The 23,144-nt window shown below is 42.6% G+C and overlaps 1 protein-coding gene across 1 annotated transcript in view; it reads right to left on the reverse strand.

Annotated features, from left to right (window-relative positions):
* itga3b (integrin, alpha 3b) overlaps positions 1-23,144 on the reverse strand; it is a 57,506-nt gene that overhangs the window by 24,941 nt on the left and 9,421 nt on the right. The window lies entirely within an intron of this gene.

The following is a 23,144-nucleotide window of genomic DNA, read 5'->3' on the forward strand; positions in this document are numbered from 1 at the left end:
ACCCAACAAAAGTGGATCAGTTTGACCTCATTCACAGACCCGCCCCCACAAAACGGAATGTCCTCACTAGCCCTCATCTCCAGTACTGCAGCACGGGGTCACCTTTTGTTTATTATGGCAATTCAGCCCTGCTGCTAGACAGACTTCTCACCCATAACAATTCTCACATGTAGACTACAAGAGGTTGGTGGCACCTTACTTGGGGAGGACAGGCTCGTGGTAACTGCTGGAGTGGATAGGTGAAATGGTATCAAACACATGGTTTCTATGTGGTTTCATTCCAATCGCTCAGTTCCAGCCATTATTATGAGCCGTCCTCCCTTCAGCAGCCTCCACTGATGTAGTCATGTTTTTGAAAGTCCTCTTTAGACAACATAGAGAACATGTAAATAGAGTTACTAATCGGTTTCATTTAATTAAAGTTGCTTTGCAGATTAAAGCTGGAATCCATAGCGGGGAAACAGCCACGTCCTTTGTTAGCGATATTACAACAACAAACTTACCTCAAACAACGAACCCCCCCCCCCGCCTCGGACATCATTGCACATGCGATAAAACAGCAGAGTTTGTATTACGATCCTTTTTTAATACGATGATGGATGCTCCTCTCGTCTCCTCTGTTCCATAACCACTGGGCGATCAATGGCCTGGTTGCCCTTTCCATCTTTAAGGAATTGTCATGCCCTGACCTTAGAGATCCTGTTTATGTCTCTATTTTGCTTTTGGTCAGGGTGTGAGTTGGGGTGGGTATTCTATACTCTATTATTTGTATTTCTACGTTTTGGCCGGGTAGGGTTCTCAATCAGGGACAGCTGTCTATCGTTGTCTCTGATTGAGAACCATACTTAGGTAGCCCTTTGTTCCACCTGTCTTGGTAGGAAGTTGACTTTGTTTAGGGCACATAGCCTTTAGTTTCACGGTTTGTTTTTGTAGTGTTTATTGTTTTGTTCGGCGTCTTTTTTCCAAATAAAAAGAGAAATGTACGCTCACCACGTTGCACCTTGGTCCTCTTCCTTTAACAGCCGTGACAGAACTTCCCACCAACAATGGACCAAGCAGCATGGTAAGGAGGAGCAGCGTGTCCAGGATTCATGGACTTGGGAGGAGATCCTGAACGATAAGGGACCCTGGAGGCAGGCTGGGGAGTATCGCCTTCCACGGGAGGAACTGGAGGCAGCAAGAGCAGAGCGGCAGCGTTACGAAGGGACTCGGCTAGCAAGGAAGCCCGAGAGGCAGTTCCCCCCCCAATTTTTGGGGGGAGGGCAAAAAAATGGTTGGAGACCTGAGCCAACTCCCCGTGCTTACCGTGGCGAGCATGTGACTGGTCAGGCACCGTGCTATGTGGTGATGCGCACGGTGTCTCGGTTGAGCATTCACAGGCCGGTGTGCTCTGTGCCAGCGTCCCGCATTTGCCGGGTGGAAGCGGGCATCCAGCCAGAACGGGTTGTGCCAGCTCTGTGCTCGAGACCGCCAGTGCGCCTCCACGGCCCAGTGTATCCGGTGCCTGACAATAACTAAGCCTCCTGTATGTCTCCCCAGCCTGGTGAGTCCTGTGCCTGCTCCCAGAGCCAGGCCTCCTGTGTGTCTCTCCACTCCAGTGATGATCCATGGCAAGAAGCCTCCAGTGTTGATCCATGGCACGAAGCCTCCAGTGATGATCCATGGCACGAAGCCTCCAGTGAGGAGTCATGGCACGAAGCCTCCAACGACAGCCTCTAGTCCGGAGCCTCCAACGACGGCCTCTAGTCCGGGGCCTCCAGCGATGGTCTCCAGTTCGGAGCCTCCAACGACGGTCTCCAGTTCGGAGCCTCCAGCGACGGTCTCCAGTTCGGAGCCTCCAGCGACGGTCTCCAGTTCGGAGCCTCCAGAGACGGTCTCCAGTCCGGAGCCTCCAGAGACGGGCTCCAGTCCGGAGCCTCCAGAGACGGTCTCCAGTCCGGAGCCTCCAGAGACGGTACCCAGTCCGGGGCCCGCAACGAGGGTGCCCAGTCCGGGACCCGCAGCGAGGGTGCCCAGTCCGGGGCCCGCAGCGAGGGTACCCGCACCAGAGGTGCCACCAAAGTGGGGTGAGCCAGTGGTGGAGTGGGGTCTGCGTCCCGCACCTGAGCCGCCACCATGGATAGATGCCCACCCAGACCCTGTCCTATAGGTTTTGCGGCTGGAGTCCGCACCTTTGGGGGGAGAGAAGTCAGGGTCAGGGTGTGAGTTGGGGTGGGTATTCTATACTCTATTATTTGTATTTCGGGTGTGGCCGGGTAGGGTTCTCAATCAGGGACAGCTGTCTATCGTTGTCTCTGATTGAGAACCATACTTAGGTAGCCCTTTGTTCCACCTGTCTTGGTGGGAAGTTGACTTTGTTTAGGGCACATAGCCTGTTGTTGTAGTGTTTATTATTTTGTTCGGTGTCTTTTTTCCAAATAAAAAGAGAAATGTACGCTCACGACGTTGCACCTTGGTCCTCTTCCTTTAACAGCCGTGACAGGAATCGGCTACATTAAAGAAATGTGACAACCAGAAAACATTGTTTGTAAAAAATAAAGTACAAAAATAGTCTCCTTATGAGCATGTTGTGACATTATTGTAGCTATCCTTATCGATGATAGATTACACACAACCCTCAAAGTCTCTCAATATAAAACACCCACTGTATCCTGTAAGCAGTTGAGCTCAAAAACAATGGCAATGTTGTCTATTCTTGACCTTCACTCAATGATATTCTCTCGCTTATTCAAAATGAAACAATATGGCCACCCATATTTCCCACTCTGCTCATCACCTTTTAATATACAGTCTCAACTCTCTCTCTGGATCAGGAACAAGGTGGTTGGAGCTGCATTCCAACTCAAAGGACATGTTGAAATGTGCCCCTCTGGCCTTCCTTAACCAAACATTTGCTGTAGATCACAAGGTGCGTCGCCTCTGCATTCTTGAAATGTAGGGCTCTATTCACTCTGTGTTGCTGAAGCGCTACAGATTCCGCGAAAGGTCATTTCAGATTGAGCCGACGTGTGCAGCGTTTACTGTGATACAGTCTCTGCTTAAAGCGGGAACGCTGCCTTTACATGTCGATCGCGCTGCAAAGCCGAACCTCCACGATGCAGATTGAACCCTTTAGAGAAAAAAGAAGTTGGAAAGAGGAGTGTCTGAATTAATCATATTCTTATCAAAATGGTTGCAATAATGCGATAACCTTTTCCACGAAGAGTTGCTGAGTCACAAATTACCATTCTATGCCAGACTTGCATAAGACAAGGTGTCATCTTAGAACAGAGGAGAGAAAGGAGAGAGGGGTAGAGAAGAGAGGGGAGAGACAGAGAGAAAGAGAGAGGAGAGAGAGAGGGCGGGGGGAGAGGAGAGGAAGGGATGGGGGAAAATGAGAAGGGAGAGGTAGAGGAGAATAGAGGGGAAAGAGAACTGCATAGCCAGACAAAGGAGAAAGTGACACTACAAGCAAGGCGGAGGGTGTCTTGTTTTGGTAAACAATCCTCTGTCTTCCAGACACCTAAGCCAACACACTTCCAGTCGCACCTCTACAACATGTTGGAATGGGGCCATATAATCTCCTTCACTGCCGATTCTCTCCCTCCTCAGCTTCAAATCAAACGTCTCTTATGGTCTTTGAATACCCGGGAGAAGACATCGTTCTGTGGAAGAAGATCCTACTACAACCAAAAACAATAGTTTGAATTGCTGGATCAACCCTCCTGTTTGTCTGAATGCTGCAAAATACTTAAAAGACAAGTCCAGACTCCACACAGTGTCAATGAGACAGGCCTACAAAGGAGCATAGTTCCTGTCAGGGTGCATCCATCTCTCTCCAGTCTAAACAGTGGCGTGATAAGGTATGACACAGGGCTGGTGGAAATAGACGATAGCCATCGGCCCAGCTGGACTGGCACCCTGCCCGAAGAGCCTGGAAGTGTGAGTGGGTGTGTGTGTACGCATGATTGCATGCGTGTGTGTGCTAATGCCTGTGCCTGTGCCTGTGTGTGTGTGTGTGTGCGTGTGCGTGTGTGTGTGTGTGTGTGTGCATGCGTGAGTGTTTGTGCATGCACGTGTGTGCGAGCATGCATGTACAGTATATGCAGGTGATTGATCACCTGTCTAGATAAGCCCAGGGAACCTGTTCGTCATGGGGACCAATAGCAGGTCTGAGATCAGGCTTACAGGGCCCGCATAGCGTTGAGGTTTACATGATAACCCAGTGTTCATTGACAACCAGTGATGTGCACTCAGGGTAGTAGGCAGAGTAGGAAGTACTTACCCTGAGATAAACTAATAAAGAAAGCAGTTATGAAAAGCCAAATGAGAAATACAATTATATATTTTTTTAAGTCACTATTTTTGGATATCTAATGTTTTTTCTCAATGATTCTGGTGGTTTTTATGCAAAGAAAATCCCCAAATGTGCTAAAACTGCACCAGAAGGCGCCAGGGCATTCATGCCTTCCTTTCCAGCCATTCAAATACATTCAAATCGTTGACGCCATGGCTGTTCCTGAGTCCAGTCACTGTTAACGGACAGGGTCAGCATAAGCGTCGCTGCTTCGCCTGCTTAAAGTAGCATTCATTGAGGCTATTTCATATTTTGCGCATGCATATTGTCTAAACAATGTTGCGTGGGTATTTCCTTGGGTAAGCTGTGCACATTTGGGCGTGTCAACATAATGTGGCCCTCGCTTCCCTTGAACTTAACAAAGCTAGCTAGCAAAAACAATCTGACAAACGGACACTATTGCACCTCAAACTATTTTCCAAGTTGGAATAATGTAACGCGCCGTTTGGAGCGTTCGAAGAGTGGAACGTCAACTATAATGACAGTTAAGACCAGACAGACAGAGGCAGCATACAGGAGCTCTACACACAATACCTGACATGACAAGCAACCACCATCTCCCTCACTGCTAGCTGTCAGGCAGGCGAACAGTGAGTACTGGACTGTCCACTTGTCTGAAACGTCATTACCAATTAATACATTTACATTACATTTAAGTCATTTAGCAGACGCTCTTATCCAGAGCGACTTACAAATTGGTGAATTCACCTTCTGACATCCAGTGGAACAGCCACTTTACAATAGTGCATCTAAATCATTTAAGGGGGGGGGTGAGAAGGATTACTTATCCTATCCTAGGTATTCCTTGAAGAGGTGGGGTTTCAGGTGTCTCCTGAAAAAAGACTTTTACACATCTTGGACATTTAATTTTGCTTTGTGGACATAATAGGAATGGGAAGGACTTTTTGTGTCCGTGTGAAAATGGAACCCGAAGGAGAACTTGGGGATGTGTCTCCCTGCTGTGTGCCTGCAGAAAAAAAAATGAGGGCTCTGCTGTGACTTCTACAATGCTGTCACAAGAGGTTCACCAGACAAATGGACTTCATTTACAAGCAAAGGTTGGCCTAAATGCATTTTCCTTTGCAATTTGCAGGTTCGGCTACAGTTGAATCATGAGAACAGACAACATCCCTTTGAATGCATTTGAACTATCAAGCAAGAATTTTGTTTAGATTAGACACTTTTTTAAAACATTTTGAACGGCATTTTTCAGTCATTTCGATTGTCGATATGGACATTTCATTAGAACCTTATGTGAACCCTTTGGAATTACCTGGATTTCTGCATATATTGGTCATCAAATTTGATCTGATCTTCATCTAAGTCACAACAATAGACAAACATAGTGTGCTTAAACTAATAACACACAAATGATTGTATTTTGTATATTGTATATTGAATACATAATTTAAACATTCACAGTGTAGGTTGGAAAAAGTATGTGAACCCCTTGGCTAATGGCTTCCCCAAAAGCTAATTGGAGTCAGAAATCAGCTAACCTGGAGTCCAATCAATGAGACGAGATTGGAGACGTTGGTTGGAGCTGCCTTTCACCATAAAAAACACTCACAAAATTTGAGTTTGCTATTCACAAGAAGCATTGCCCAATGTGAACCATGCCTCGAACAAAAGAGATCTCAGAAGACCTAAGATTAAGAATTGTTGACTTGCATAGAGCTGGAAAGGGTTACAAAAGTATCTCTAAAAGCCTTGATGCTCATCAATCCACGGTAAGACAAGTTGTCTATAAATGAAGAAAGTTCAGCACTGTTGCTACTCTCCTTTGGAGTGTCTGTCCTGCAAAGATGACTGCAAGAGCACAGTGCAGAATGCTCAATGAGGGTAAGAAGAATCCTAGAGTGTCAGCTAAAGACTTACAGAAATCTCTGGAACATGCTGGCATGTCTGTTGATGAGTCTACGATACGTAAAACATGAAACAAGAATGGTGTTCATGGAAGGACACCACAAAAGAAGCCACTGCTGTCCATAAAAACATTGCTGCAGGTCTGAGGTTTGCAAAAGTGCACCTGGATGTTCCACAGCGCTACTGGCAAAATATTCTGTGGACAGATTAATTGTTTGGCAGGGACACACAACACTGTGTGGAGAAAAAAAGGCACAGCACACCAACATCAAAACCTCATCCCAACTGTAAAGTATGGTGGAGGGAGCATCATGGTTGGGGCTGCTTTGCTGCCTCAGGACCTGGACAGCTTGCTATCATTGATGGAAAAATGAATTCCCAAGTTTATCAAGACATTTTGCAGGAGAATGTTAGGCTATCTGTCTGCCAATTGAAGCTCAACTGAAGTTGGGTGATGCAACAGGACAACGACCCAAAACACAAGAAGTAAATCAACAACAGAATGGCTTCAACAGAAGAAAATACACCTTCTGGAGTGGCCCAGTCAGAGTCCTGACCTCAACCCGATTGAGATGCTGTGGCATGACCTCAAGAGAGCAGTTCACACCAGACATCCCAAGAATGTTGCTGAACTGAAACAGTTTTGTAAAGAGGAATGATCCAAAATTTCTCCTGACCTTTTGTGCAGGTCTGATCCGCAAATACAGAAAATATTTGGCTGAGGTTATTGCTGCCAAAGGAGGGTCAACCAGTTATTAAATCCAAGGGTTCACATAGTTTTTCCACCCTGCACTGTGAATGTTTACACGGTGTGTTAAATAAAGACATGGAAACGTATAATTATTTGTGTGTCATTAGTTTAAGCAGACTGTGTTTGTCTATTGTTGTGACCTAGATGAAGATCAGATCAAATTTTATGACCAATTTATGCAGAAATCCTGGTATTTCCAAAGGGTTCAAACACTTTTTCTTGCCACTGTATGTGTGTGTAAGGATATTCTGTGGGTGTTTGCACACAGCGCATTGAAGAATTGTAAATCCATTGTGAAAGGCTATGGTGTTTGAGTTGCGAATTATTTGGATTAAATGTGTCCATATATTAGTATTTTAGTGGCAGCTATAAGTTGTAACTATGGATGCAACATTGGTCTGTAGCTGAGCTGTTAAGCAGTGTGCAATTTTTTCAATGACACAGCAAGACACAGCAAACAACACAACAACTAGATAGATAATGTAAACAAAGAGCAAGGTGACAGTACTAGTGTGTGGGCCTTGAAGTATAAACCAATTACATTATAGACGAGCAGTACGACCAGATCGATTCCTGGAAAATGTTGCCTTTTGTCCCGCTAAACTAATAAATGGGGTACTAATACTGAATTCAGCTCGACTCAATTATCAGATTCGATTTTGCATTAGAACAAGGGGAACGAGGTTTAAAATCTATTTGTCTCTTTGTAATGGTGTAATGACTGCTTTGAAAGAGCGGTAATGTTGAAATGCTAGCTACAGGAATACACAGTCCGACTCTACACTAACTGGAAAGGTACATCCTGTCCTCACTTGATATGAAACGTTGTGTGTGTGTGTGTGTGTGTGTGTGTGTGTGTGTGTGTGTGTGTGTGTGTGTGTGTGTGTGTGTGTGTGTGTGTGTGTGTGTGTGAGAGAGAGAGAGAGAGAGAGAGAGAGAGAGAGAGAGAGAGAGAGAGAGAGAGGAAGGACGGATGGAAGGAAGGAAGGAAGGAAGGAAGGAAGGAAGGAAGGAAGGAAGGAAGGAAGGAAGGAAGGAAGGAAGGAAGGAAGGAAGGAAGGAAGGAAGGAAGGAAGGAAGGAAGGAAGGAAGGAAGGAAAACTCATTTCTGTGTCTGGGGGGGCTGTTTGAACACAACATTCTCTGTAATTGATGTGTTTTCAGCAAATATCTGTCTTTCCTTTGAAAGCACACAAACCCATGAGGGTACACATTGCTCGCGGAATATTCACGGTGTGCACACCTAGCTGTTAGCACATTCTTTGTGCGCACACACATAGCTTTTAGATGAGTCGTGACAAGGCAAACAGTTTAGTTGAAACAGGCTAGTTGAAACACCTGCTGCCTTTGGAACTGTGGTTAGTCGGCAGACAAACACGCCTACAACATTATTCACCTCCTCTGATCCACTAGGTATCAATGCTGACTTAGTTGACTTGTTCCTTCCAGATTGTAGTGAACCAAAGGTCATCAACATAATTAATACATGGAAAATACACAAAAGCACTCACGTTATTTAATTGAATGACCCTATGCAGATAAGAAACACTGAAATCATGCTACTTCCACCAGATATGAAAGTGATGACATCATCAATGCACTCAGTAGTGACTTCCATTCACTTTGTGAATGATCCCTGGATGTTGAATGGTGTTTACTGGTGAACCACCTACTATAAAATAGTCGTTGTTGTGGCAGCATGTGGCTGAAATAGTTTCTCATTCAATAACTACAAGAGATAACAGTGTATAGATAGTGTACAACTCTGTAACTATAACAGGATATAGTCAAAATAACATCATATTTTGAAGGTGAATGCTAGTTTTCTGGTGGATGCTAGTTTTCTTGCAACCAAAACCCAGCCAAAGATCTTTTTGAACTCGACAAACTCATTGAATAGGGGTCTAAATCAAATTTAAGCTAGATATCTCCAGGCTAGCTGACTGCCACTGATGCTAGGTTGCTGTGGGAAGACTCGGCCAAGCATTCACTTCTTCTCGAGTCTTCTCTTTCCAGAGGCACTTTTCACATCACTCCTCTTGTCAAACATCTCTCTTCACAATGGTGTCAGACATTTTAGACAACATTCCAGGAGACACTTGGATATGCATACAAGGCAATGGACACGTCCCAAATGGCACCCTATTCCCTATATAGTGCACTATATAGGCAATAGGGTGCCATTTAGGATGCATCCAATGCGTCCAGTGAAAGCCGGGGATACAGGAAATTAATTAATGTATCATTGGGATCAATGTCAACAATGCCTTGAGGGGTCCATCTAATCGGACAGGAAATACACATGAAGAATACGTGCGTTTTAATACGGTGCTGTACATCACAGGAGGAAATGACACACTATCCCCCTGGCACGGAACAAAGACATGTTTGAGGAACAGTTCATGTTAGGCCTCGCATGGCTGGAACATTGAATAACCCCCTCTGGTTTCTCTTTCACACAGTCACAGACCTGCACGTGCATAGGCCTACACACTCACACACACACACACACACACACACACACACACACACGCACGCACGCACGCACGCACACACACACACACGCACGCACACACACACACACACACACACACACACACACACACACACACACACACACACACACACACAACACACACACACACAAACACACACAAACACACACACACTCACGAACACACACACAGGGATGTAAGAATGCACACACACACTGTTTTTTTCTGGTTCACTGAAAGTCAGTAGACCAGACCCAGCTGCTATTGCATTGATGTCTATGGGAGACCGACCCTGTTAAGTAGACCGGAACTGAATATTTTTTCACTTTTCTTTTCACTTTTTTCAGGCTGTGTAAGGGCCATTTGATCAATAAGGAGAGTGATATGGGGCCGCATCAGATGACCTGGCCTCCACAATCCCCCGACCTCAAACCAATTGAGATGGTTTGGGATTGTTGGAGAAGCATTCCTCATGAAGCTGGCTGAGAGAATGCCAAGCGTGTGCAAAGCTTTCATCAAGGCAAAGGGTGACTACTTTGAAGAATCTCAAATATAAAATATATTTTGATTTGTTTTAACACATTTTTGGTTACTACATGATTCCATATGTGTTATTTCATAGTGTTTATGTCTTCACTATTATTCTGCAATGTAGAAAATAGTAAAAAAAATAAAGAAAAACACTTGAATGAGTAGGTGTATCCAAACTTTTGACTGGTACTGTATATTAATTTATCCACCATCATTGGTGTCACCTTCTTAAAGTCCAAAAGCAGATGCCGCGTCACAGTCTCTTTCCATTTCCTGTGAAAACCGCATGCATCCGGTTTATACCGGCCCGCTGAGCGTGTCATTGGTCAAACAGTGACGGGGGAGCAAACTCTCATTTGGAGCCTGTGAAATAAATAGAGTGTGGTTGTTCACTCTATCATAATACACAACATACGCTTTACTGTAAGAGTCAAATGTGACAATGGCCTCACAACAAGCACTGAATGTGGTTTAAGCAGCGACTGAATTCCATTGACATCAATGGTTTGACCTTAAAGCACTGGAACACCTCACTCCACTATGCCTCACACGTAAGTGTTCACCAGACTGAGTGATGTCACAGGGTGACCATCGGGGGGGTTCCCTAATCCCTACCCTACCACTATAAACGCATAACACTGATCTATTGACTTAGAAAAACTTTATTTTCCCCCAAGGGAACCTCCAAAAAAACGTTGTTTGACTCATACCCCAACCATGCACTGTACCTTGGTCCCCTGACTAGAACCCCCACAGCTGCAAGTCTTGAGTCTGGACATGTGTTTCTGGGTTGACCTGGGAGATCATCGGCCTCAAGGTCTCAAATCTTTACAAGGCCGCAAAATCAGTGGCCCAAGTTGAGAAAACCAGGAGTAGCCACTTCCACCTCCCTCACTGCCCCCACAAAGCCATGAAGTTTCACATAGTGGAATTTCCAGCAAGTTAACCCTGAGTTGATCAAACCTGTCTTGACCACAGAGTTTAGCCATGATGGAGGGATAGAGGTGGGACGGCTCAGGGGGTTATTTAAAGGCTGTTTGCACCTGGCTGACGCCATGTTAGCGTGTTTGGCGATTGGAAATGGTCGTTGTGCTTTGACTGTGCGGATAGAATGGATCGTTTTGGTGTGAACTTTGTATGATACTTGAAGACCGCAAAGATTTTGTCAGGGGAAACATGTAATGTAGCCTACTAACCTATCACAATAGTTACATTTGAAAGTGTCTCAAGTTCTGTTCTCAACTAGCAAGAATCACTGCAGAAAAGCATTGAAGTCAAGATGGCACGTAACCTACTGATACTGTGCACTGTTCAACACGAGACACATTGACAGCTTGTTTGTGTTCATTAAAAGGGCAACCACCAGACTGGTCGTCTCATACATAGCCAAACTACAGTATCTCCCAACTGTACCATGTAGAGAGAGAGAGAGAGGTGCAGAGAGACATGCCAAGTGTAAACGGATCTCTCCATCCATATCACATTACCCTTCCTGAGATGAAGAATGACATGCAGACTGAAAGACAGCATGTTGCTCCCTTGGCGACCACATATACCCCATTAGGGGCCTACGGCACCATGGCAAGTGGTAACTCTATGCTTTTTTAAAACCTGTTTATACAACCAGAGAGGGGACAAAGGATGTGTTCCCGTGTTTGTAGGGTAGAAGCAGAGTCGTCTCTGCAGGTAGTCCCTAGTGAAATGGGGGGGGGGGGTAATGACCAGCTGGGGTTCATTCGTTATAACATGTTATTAGAAAGTCATTCATTCTAATGCTCCGCACACTGACGGATGCCATGCTATCTCTAAGCAACTTGATAAGGATCGTGAATGGCATTATGATTGTTGTTCATTATTGTTCATTATTGTTCATTGCAATGGATAGTCATAATACATTCAGAAACCCAATGAAATAGCAAGGAAGTGAAAGTCAATAGGCCTACAGCAAATTTGACCCAGCATAAACAGAGATCATTATTGTTCCATTATGAGATACTGTCTAAACTAATCACAGTGTACAGATCTTGTAGTGTATTTGAGGTTTAAGAAAGTTTTTATTTTAATAAAAATGTAGCAACCCCTACAAAAATGTCCATTAATTATAATCCACATAATAATTCATATTTCCTGTTGCTGCAGGATTATTTTCCTACTGTAGTAGCAAACTGGCTCAAATGAAGATACTACAGCTGTACAAGAAGCACATCCATTGGTAGATAACCCCTGACTCATGATACTTCAGACACACGACACATCCTTTTCAGACAGGTGTACACTTCGAATAAAGGGTTCCAAAAGGGTTCTTCAGCTGTCCCCATAGGAGAACCCTTTTTAGTTCCAGGCAGAACCCTTTTTAGATCCAAGTAGAACTCTTTTGGGTCCCGTGTAGAACCCTCTGTGTCACGTGTTCTACATAGAACTCAAAAGGGTTCTACCTAGAACCAAAAGGTTCTAAGTATTAAGTATTTTAAGGGGGTGTAGTGGGGACAGTAAAATTAGTTATCTCAAAAAATTATACTTTAAGGAATGTTCTTAAAAATATACAGTACCAGTCAAAAGTTTAGACACATCTACTCATTGCAGGGATTTCAAATCAAATCAAATCAACCGTTATTTGTCACATACAACAAGTATAGACTTTACCATGAAATGCTTACTTACAAGCCCTTAACCAACAGTGCAGTTCAAGAAGAGTTAAGAAAATATTTACCAAATAGACTCATGTAAAAAAATAAGAATAAAAAGTAACACAATAAGAATAACAATAACGAGGCTATATACAGGGGGCACCGGTACCGAGTCAGTGTGCGGGGGTACAGGTTAGTTGAGGTCATTTGTGAAGTGACTATGCATAGATAATAAATAGCGAGTAGCAGCAGTATACAAAAGGGAGGGGAGTCAATGTAAATAGTCCGGTGGCGATTTGATTAATTGGCTTGTGGGTAGAAGCTGATGAGGAGCCTTTTGGTCCTAGACTTGGCACTGCAGTACTGCTTGCCGTGCGGTAGCAGAGAAAAGTCTCTGACAATTCTACGGGCTTTCCTCTGACACCGCCTATTATATAGATCCTGGTAGAACCTTTTGAAGACCTGGGGACACATGCCAAATATTTTCAGTATCCTTAGGGGGAAAAGGTTTTGTCATGCCCTCTTCATGACTGTCTTGGTATGTTTGGACCATGATAGTTCATTGGTGATGTTGACACCAAGGAACTTGAAACTCTCGACCCGCTCCACTACAGGCCCGTCAATGTTAATGGGGGTACGTTCGGCCTGACTTTTCCATTTGTCCACGATCAGCTCCTTTGTCTTGCTCACATTGAGGGAGAGGTTGTTGTCTTGGCACTACATTGACAATTCTCTGACCTCCTCCCTATAGGCCGTCTTGTCGTTGTCGGTGATCAGGTGATCGGTGATCAGGCCACTGTTGTGTCGTCGGCAAACTTAATGATGGTGTTGGAGTCGTGTTTAACCACGCGGTCGTGGGTGAACAGGGAGTACAGGTGTGGACTCAGTACACACCCCTGAGGGGCCCCAGTGTTAAGGATCAGCGTGGCAGACGTGTTGTTACCTACTCTTACCAACTGGGGGTGGCCCATCAGGAAATCCAGGATCCAGTTGCAGAGGGAGGTGTTTAGTCCCAAAGTCCTTAGCTTAGTGATGAGCTTTGTGGGCTCTATGGTGTTGAACACTGAGCTGTAGTCAATGAACAGCATTCTCACATAGGTGTTCCTTTTGTCCAGGTGGGAAAGGGCGGTGTGGAGTGCGATTGAGATTGCGTCATCTGTGGATCTGTTGGGGCAGTATGCGAATTGGAGTGGGTCTAGGACGTAAGGGATGATGGTGTTGATGTGAGCCATTACCAGCCTTTTTTTACATTTATTTTTATTTCACCATTAATTAACAAGTTCTCATTTACAACTGTGACCTGGCCAAGATAAAGCAAAGCGGTGCAACACAAACAACAACACAGAGTTACACATGGAATAAACAAACATACAGTCAATAATAAAATAGAAAAAGTCTAAATACAGTGTGTGCAAATGAGGTAGGATAAGGGAGGTAAGGCAATAAATAGGCCATAGTGGCAAAATAATTACAATTTAGCAATGACACTGGAGTGATATATGTGCAGAAGATGAGTGTGCAAGTACAGATACTGGGGTGCAAAGGAGCAAAATAAACTAAATCAATTACAGTATGGGGATGAGGTAGTTGGATGGCTATTTACAGATGTGCTATGTACAGGTGCAGTGATAAGCACTTCATGGCTACCGACGTGAGTGCTACGGGGCGGTAATCATTTAGGCAGGTTACCTTCGCTTCCTTAGCCATGGGGACTATGGTGGTCTGCTTGAAACATGTAGGTATTACAGACTCAGTCAGGGAGAGGTTGTTTCTTTAGTTTTAATATTATCTACATAGAATAGAATAATAGTGAAGACATCAAAACTATGAAATAACACATATAGAATCATGTAGTAAGAACTAATAAAGAGTTAAACAAATCAAAATATAATTTATATTTGAGATAATTCAAAGTAGCCACCCTTTGCCTTGATGACAGCTTTTCACAATCTTGGCATTCTCTCAACCAGCTTCATGAGGTAGTCACCTGGAATGCATTTCAATGTTAAAAGTTAATTTGTGAAATTTCTTCCCTTCTTAATGTGTTTGAGCCAATCAGTTGTTAGTGACAAAGTAGGGGTAGTATACAGAAGATAGCCCTATTTTATAAAAGACCAAGTCCATATTATGGCAAGAACAGCTCAAATAAGCAAAGCAAATGGCAGTCCATCTTTACTTTAAGACATGAAGGGCAGTCAATCTGGAACATTTCAAGAACTTTGAAAGTTTCTTAAAATGCAGTCGCAAAAACCATCAAGCGCTATGATGAAACTGGCTCTCATGAGGACCGCCACAGGAAAGGAAGACCCAGAGTTACATCGGCTGCAGAAGATAAGTTCATTAGAGTTACCAGCCTTGGAAATTGCAGCCCAAATAAATGCTTCATGAGGATAAGTTCATTAGAGTTAACTGCACCTCAGATTGCAGCCCAAATAAAAATCTCACAGAGTTCAAGTAACAGACACAACTCAACATCAACTGTTCAGAGGAGACTTCTTGAATCAGGCCTTCATGGTCGAATTACTGCAAAGAAACCACTAGTAAAGGACACCAATAACAAGAAGAGGCTTGCTTGGGCCAAGACGAACAATGAACATTATTAACACATGGAAATCTGTCCTTTGGTCTGATGAGTCCAAATTTGAGATTTTTGGTTCCAACTGCCGTGTCTTTGTGAGACGCGGAGCAGATGAATGGATGACCTCCGCATGTGTGGTTCCCACCTTGAAGTATGGAGGAGGAGGTGTGATGGTGTGGGGTTGCTTTGCTGGTGACACTGTCAGTGATTTATTTAAGGCACACTTAATGGCTACCAAAGCATTCTGCAGCGATATGCCATCACATCTGGTTTGCGCTTAGTGGGACTATCATTTGTTTTTCAACAGGACTTTGACCCAAAACACACCTCCAGGCTGTGTAAGGGCTATTTGACCAAGAAGGAGAGTGATGGAGTGCTGCATCAAATGACCTGGCCTCCACAATCACCCGACCTCGACCCAATTGATGGTTTGGGATGAAGGCAAAGCTGCCATCAAGGCAAAGGGTGACTCCTTTGAAGAATCTAAAATATGAAATATATTTTGATTTGTTTAACATTTTTTTTGTTACTACATGATTCCATATGTGTTATTTCATAGTTTTGATGTTATTCTACAATGTAGAAAATAGTAAAACTAAAGAAAAACCCTTAAATGAGTAGGTGTGTCCAAACTTTTGACTGGTACTGTATACATTTGTATTAATGTATTTATGTTTAGCTAACATAATATAATTTAAAAGTATTAAGGTGTCTGTAATATAATAAATGTGGCTAAATCAAATGTAGATATTAATAAATACATTTCTATAGGTTACAAAATATTTTTGCAATAGTAGGGAGTGCCAAGATGGAGGCACAGTGGCTTCAACACAACGCTCCCTATCAGTCATTTTGTGTACACATAAATCATTGGTTCTACCTGGAACCAAGAAGGGTTCTTCAAAGGGTTCTCCTTATGGGGACAGCCCTTTTAGGTTCGAGAGAGCACCTTTTTTTCTAAGAGTGTAGGCTAATAATTACTGCTCATAATCTAAACTCTAAACCAATGAAAAATGATAAATCCTTCTGTCGATTCAATGCTACAAGATCAAGTAGCTTACATCCCATACATTTTCAGCATTACTGTGCTTTTTTTAAAGATGACTTGGAAATAGCCAATGTCCTAATGCACTACACCGTTAGACAACAGAGAGAAACAAAGTTATAGAAGGCTAATGCACTGACGACGACAACTATTGACATGAATAAATCCCACTTCCCCTAAACTGCATCAAAGAATCATCATTTACACCTCACTGCTGCCGAGACTTCCAATTAAAGTCTTATTTCAAGAGGTTACTTCATGGATAAAGAGTAAGTTACAGTGACTCATAAATATATTTGATGCAATTCTCACAAAAAAAAAAAAACTTGAGATGAGTTCCGTCACAAAGATTTGACAGCAAAATTATCTGAATAGAATATCATGTCATACATGTATGTGGGCCTAATGGACACATGCAGCACGTCACTTATCAGCCAGTCTTGTCACTGTGGCATGACGTTGGTGCTTTGAAATGCCTACTTCCGAAGACAAAGCCAACAACCAGAACGCTGAGAAGAAATGTTGGAGCCCAGCCAAGTCCAACAAACCCGTCTTCTTCATTTGTCTACCATGTAGAAGGACATTTTTCTGCCCTAATTACTTTGTTAGTCCATATTTTATAGTTCTCAGGCAGCAGAGAATTAATTGGAAGGAAAATAGTAGGCCAGGCAGTTGTGTATAGTGTACAACAATTCATCCTCATATTGTTTTACATAGTGCCTAAGCACAGTGAGAGAGGGAGGTGACACACAGTGCCTTCAGAAAGTATTCATACCCTTTGACTTACTCCACATTCTGTATGAATTCAAAATGGATTGAATAGATTTTTCTCTCTCGCCCATCTACACACAATAGACTATCATGAAAAAAAGGAAAACCTGTCTTTATAAATCTAAATGCGAATTTAAATCTATTTTGAATCTAAATGCGAAATAGCAAATTTCCATAAGTATTCACACCCCTGAGACATTACTTTGTAGAAGCACCAGTGGCAGCGTTTACAACTGTGAGTCTTTCTGGGTACGTTTCTGGTTTCTAAGAGCTTTCCACACCTGGATTGTTTAACATTTGCCCATTATTATTTTCAAAATTCTTCAAGCTCTAGTTGTTGATCATTGCTGGACAACCAATACATTTACAAACATTTCTAAAAACATGTTTTCACTTTAGTCATTATGGGGTATTGTGTGTAGATGGGTGAGAAAAAACATATATGTAATACATTTAGAATTCAGGCTTTAACACAACAAAATGTGGAATAAGTCAAGGGGAATGAATATTTTCTGAAGACACGATATATGTGGGGTACAGAGATGAGGTAGTCATGAAAAAATAATGTTAAACACTATTATTATGTGACTTGTTAGGCAAATTGTTACTCCTGAACGTATGTAGGCTTGCCATAACAAAGGGGTTGAATACTTATTGACTCAAGATATTTCAGCTTTTCATTTTTTATTAATTTGTAAAAACAATTAAAAACACAATTCTGCTCAGACATTATGGGGTATTGTGTGTAGGCCAGTGACTAAAAAATCTCAATATAATCCATTTTAAATTCACGCTGTGACACAACAATGTGGATAAGGTCAAGGGGACTGAAATCTTTCTGAAGGTACTGTAAGTGAAATGAACTGAACCGAAGCTCAATGCTTTTTCTAACATGGAAATCTGTTAGCAAACCTGCAGTGTGTCTATAAAAGGTCTGACAGCAATCTACAGTACTTTACACCTCAGTGAAGAGAGGAGAGAAATAGGGGAAGGCCCCATCAAATTAAAGGCAGAGTTTTCATGGCCAGGGGCCACGGCCCTCAGACAGAGATGAGATGGCTAAACTGCACCTCTCCCCTCTGATTAAAAGCCTTGGAGACTTGAGGAATTATGACCATTGATTGGACTATTTAGGAGTGCTGTGGTTCATAAACTTCATCTAGATTGAGAAGTGACAGACGAGATTGTCTGTCTACTGTTGAAGGTTGAACAAGACAGAAGTTAGAAGACGCATCCAAGAGTTGCTGAATTGTGAAATTCCCCCCAAACTCATTTCATCCATGTCCCAACCTGCAACCTGGCAAGTCGAGTGTACAGGGAAGGGTGAAACATTCCAGGCATACCATGGGTCAGAGGCCTGAAAGGAGCCAATCAGAGACCAGCTGACAGCATTGCTACCTCCTCCCTCCTTGAAGTGGGTGGTGGATGTGAATGTGATGGGAAGGGAGGGGTGAGGGTGCAGGGAAGAGTGCCATATTTGGCTTCAGACAGGTACAGGTACTGTGTGAGGAACGTGCAACGCTATCCAGGCACCAGATCTTGTCTTGGGGGGGGGGTCTGGGTTTTCTCTATTGCCATCAAGCTTCTCCACAATGGCCAGAGAAACTCTCAAATCTCATTACTTCACTTGAGTTTAAGTACTGTCCTGGAATCAGTCAAACTGGATGATGGTATTCACTTTAAACCAGTGGTCACCAAATGGTCGAAAGCGATCGACTGGCAACTCCAAAGCATTTCCTAGTCGTTCTCGAAAAATGTATATAAAAACAACAGCGATAAACCCTTGCCTTCCTTCTTTTTTTTGTCTCGCACTGTTAGTTGTAGGTGCACTTGTTTCAGCTGCCCAGCACGCCAGGTAGGCGAAGTGTGCCCATTTTGAACCGTTTCATGTGTCTGAAGAAACAAATTCCGCCTACTTGGCGTGCCTGGAGAACAAATCAAGTGCACCTACAGTATAGGCCTACCGTTAGCCAATCGGATTGCTCAGATCACCGTGTCTGCACTCCGCAGCTTCCTTCTAGCACGTAGCAAAGTAAGTTGATACTGTGGTTTCAAAACGTCTAAAACCATGACTAGAGAGAAACTGTCAACGTATACAGCAAAGAGCTGTTGTTTTATGAGTGAGTTTATGTTTAAGTTTTTATTCAGCACTGTCAACACTTTGTATTCAACACTGTTATGAAATGCGCTTCTCCACTCACGCTGCAACCAGCACTGCAGTTTCAATGAATGAGTAGAAAAGTGTATTGATAGGCTTGGGTTGTTATTATTAGCGGGTGTGTGTATTTCTAATAGTGAGGAATATTTAACTTTCTCTGGTCATAGGAGTAACAACATGAATTTCTACATGAGCCAGAAATAGTGCGGTGTGACTTGAGTTTTGCCATCAGCCCGAAGACGGTTTCCCCTTTTTGGTCAGTATTAGCGAAGGGAGATGAGGTGAGGGATGGTCCAACGCTGAGGGGAGGACCCTCTGATGCTCTACGCTGAATCGCTACTAGTTACCACAGCCACAAAGTCATAAACCCGCCTATTTCTACAACGTATCTCATTAAAAATGAATGTGATTTTAAACCTAACCCTAACCCTAACCCTAACCCTAACCCTAACCCTAACCCTAACCCTAACCTGACAAAGAAGGTGATCCCAGCTCAGAAAATTTTGGTGAGCACTGCTTTAAACCAGCTCAGCTCTTTTCCATTGCATGAGACAAACTGTCTCGAAACCCTTTAATCCTTGACCTGACATACATACACAAATGCCCACTTTAAATGTTATACATGTTGTGATTGGTTGGTTTATTAAGCCCTCACACATTTTCACATATTCACTCTCCTTCTCTCTCTCACTCTCTCTCTCTCTCTCTAGTAATGGGGAAATGTGTGTAATAAACAACTTTGTGCTCAGCCCTTAGTGTGGTGACACTAGACAGACCCATACTGTGAAGCCCTGACAACACAGAGATGGAACAGACAGAACATTGAAATCCCCCTAACTTAAACATTCTTGTGTCTCTTCAGAATTGTCCCAAAAACATGCCAAATTAACTTATCCTACAGTAAATATGGTATACTATGTTACAAAAGCATGCGGGTTCACATTATTTGCATGAATGGCATAAAATTAAGACTGATATTTCATCTAACATACTGACACAACATATTCTAGTTTATTTATACATTGTTATAAATCTATCATGACTTCAGTGGGATGGGCACTTTTGAAGGTAAGGAGTTAAGCTAAGAGTGTATATAATAATTCACTAAGGTGAAACCATTGTTGACATTCTGGCTGAAGTGTCTTCCACTCCTTCTGCTCCTCTATACTGATAAATCTGTTACAGCTCCAAACAGGGTCCTTGTCACCAAGTCCCACAGGCCTCCAGCCTCATTACCATGGCCATATGGTCCCCTTCTTATGTTGCAGCTTCTGGACGATGACACCATCCCTCAGAGGACAGAGCAAAGACGGTGCATCGCTCTGGTGTCAGCAGGACGCAACCATCCCAATTGCACAGACTGACCAAGAACGAACTCTCACTTTAACATATCAATCCACCACTTAGAGCACATGAAACAGATAGGCGGAGGCTTAATCGGACGAAGGCAGGAGTCATCAATTCCCTATTCTGCGCTTCCACTGTTAGCTCACAGGAAGTGCAGGGCTTGGTTTACAATTCTCTTTCCTGCTTAGTGCACGCAAGAAATTACTAGCAATTACGACGAGCACAAAACAAAACTCAAGAGATCAAAAGAACTAAACCTCTCGTGGATGCTGCAGAATGATATGGCCAGTTTAATTGGCAAGAGGAAGTCCTAAATACAACTGAGGTAGTCTAGGATTCTTCAAAGAGCACACATAAGGACAACAGTGTTTGCTGTTCGGGGGGAGATCTATTAGAGCCTCCAATAGGTAGCTGTTAGGAAAGAGCAAGTTAAACTTGCCTACAGAAGCAAGCAACCACCAATTCAAACAGGCAAAAACATCCTAATGAAATGAATGAAAAGGGAACCGTCTGAAGGCTGATGCTATTTCAATTGCTAATTATTTCTTACTTTTTCTTGTGTAAATTACTCCATACAAGCACTTCGGTAATAACAACATACATGCATTGGTTACTGGCCAAGGCCAATGAACACTGTATTGCAAAACACAAACCAAGGTCTCAGTTGAGTGAAATGGCCTGGACATATGTGGAAAGTAATGTGTGTCGAACCCCTGTTTGCATTCTATAATGACTGCAAGGCACCGCGTGCCTTCAGAAAGTATTCAAGCACTTTCTTATTCCACATTTTGTTGTGTTACAGTCGGAATTTAAAATTGATTAAATAAATACAAATTCTCTCACCCATCTACACATTACCCAATAATGACCAAGTGAAAACAGGTTTTTAGAAATGTTAGGAAATGTGTTGAAAATTAATTCAAATCTAATTTACATAAGTATACTCCCACCCCTGAGTCAGTACTTTATAGAATCAGCTTCGGCAGTGATTACAGCTGTGAGTCTTTGTGGGTAAGTCTCTAAGAGCTTTCCACACCTGGATTGTGCAACATTTCTCCATTATTCTTTTCAAAATTATTCAAGCTTTGTCAAATTGGTTGTGGATCAATGCTAGACAACCATTTTCAGGTCTTGCCAGGGATTTTCAAGTAGAATTAAGTCAAAATTGTCAACATTGTACTCCAATGTTGATTTGGACTTGTGTTTTAGGTTTCCTACTGAAAGGTGAATTCATCTCACCGTGTGTGATGGAAAGCAGACTGAACAAGGTTTCCCTTAGCTCCATTACATTTATTTTTTCTCCAGAAAAACTCCCCAGTCCTTAACAATTACAAGCATACCCATAACATGATGCAGCCACCACGATGCTTGAAAATATGGAGAGTGATACTCAGTAATGTGTTGTATTGGATTTTCTCCAAACACATAACACTAATTGCTTTGCCACATTTTTTGCAGTATTACGTTAGTTCCTTGTTTGCAAACAGGATGCATGTTTTGGAACATTTTCATTCTGTACAGGCTTCCTTCTTTTAACTACAATGTTGTTGATTCATCCTCCATTTTCTCCTATCTCAGCCATTTAACTGTTAAAGTCATCATTGGCCTCATGGTGAAATCCCTGAGTGGTTTCCTTCCCCTACGGCAACTGAGTTAGGAAGGACACCTGTATCTTTGTAGTGACTGGGTGTATTGATATTCCATCCAAAGTGTTATTAACAACTTCACCATGATCAAAGGGATATTCAATGTCTTCTTGTTTTATTTGTACACATCTACCAATAGGTGTCATTCTTTGCAAGGCATTGGAAAACCTCCCTGGTCTTTGTGGTTGAATCTGTGTTTGCAATGCACTGCTTGACTGAAGGACCTCACATATAAGTGTATGTCTGACATACAGAGATGAGGTAGTCATTCAGAAATCATGTTAAACACTATTATTGCACACAGAGTGAGTCCATGCAACTTATTATGTGACTTGTTAAGCAAATCCTGAACTTTTTTAGGCTTCCCTTAGCAAAGAGGTTGAATACTTATTGACTCAAGACATTTCAGCTTTTCATTTTCAATGAATTTGTAAAGATTTGTAGGCAAGACATTTCTAGAACACTTTGACATTATGGGTAATTGTGTGTAGGCCAGTGACAACAAAAAAATCTACATTTTTAAGTCCGGCTGTAGTACAACAAAATGTCAAAAAAGTAGCGGGGCGTGAATACTTTCTGAAGGCAATGTACATGTTCAAGACCGAGAAACTCCAATGCATATAAAGCATACTTAAAACCTCTTGATACTCCCCATCCCGGATCCGGGATCGTGAATAAAGCCTCAGGCTCATTAGCATAACGCAACGTTAACGATTTCTGAAAATCGCAAATAAAATGAAAATAATGCGCCTGCTCTCAAGCTTAGCCTTTTCTTAACAACACTGTCATCTCAGATTTTCAAAATATGCTTTTGAACCATATCAAATCACTAATTTGTATTAGCTAGCTTAGCATTTTGAGTAGCATTTATCACGCAACATTTTCACAAAAACCAGATAACCAAATAAATAAAATAATTTACCTTTGAAGAGCTTCGGATGTTTTCAATGAGGAGACTCTCAGTTACATAGCAAATGTTCAGTTTTTCCTGAA

The sequence above is a fragment of the Oncorhynchus masou genome, chromosome 18 (genome assembly GCF_036934945.1).
Source record: "Oncorhynchus masou masou isolate Uvic2021 chromosome 18, UVic_Omas_1.1, whole genome shotgun sequence".
Lineage (NCBI taxonomy): Eukaryota > Metazoa > Chordata > Actinopteri > Salmoniformes > Salmonidae > Oncorhynchus > Oncorhynchus masou.